Genomic DNA, 487 nt, shown 5'->3' with positions numbered 1-487 from the left:
TAAGTTTGTTTTTTTTTCTCTCTCTCTCTGTCTCCTCTGTCTCTGTCTCCTCTGTCTCTGTCTCCTTTTCTGTCTCTTCTGTCTCCTTTTTTCTTTTTCTTTATATCTGGTGCTGAGTGTTGATCTTTTAAACTATATGAAGGGTATTAACATAAATATGTCTCCTTTTTTGTCTCTTTTTTTCTCTTTTCTCTATTTTTTTCTCTCTCTTTCTCTCAATCCCCTCTCTCTGTCTCCTCTCTATCTCCTCTGTCTCCTTTTCTGTCTCTTCTGTCTCCTTTTTCTTTTTCTTTATATCTGGTGCTGGGTGTTGATAGCTTAGACAATATGAATGGTTTTAACATAAATCTGTCTCCTTTTTTGTCTCTATTTTTTCTATTTTCTCTATTTTTTTTTCTCTCTTTCTCTCAACCCCCTCTCTCTCTCTCTCTCTGTCTCCTTTCTGTCTCTTCTGTCTCCTTTTTCTTTATATCTGGTGCTGGGTGTT

Source organism: Eimeria mitis, genomic scaffold, assembly GCF_000499745.2.
Source record: "Eimeria mitis Houghton genomic scaffold, Emh_scaff839, whole genome shotgun sequence".
In the NCBI taxonomy this organism is placed as follows: Eukaryota; Apicomplexa; class Conoidasida; order Eucoccidiorida; family Eimeriidae; genus Eimeria; species Eimeria mitis.
This window is presented reverse-complemented; position numbering follows the sequence as displayed.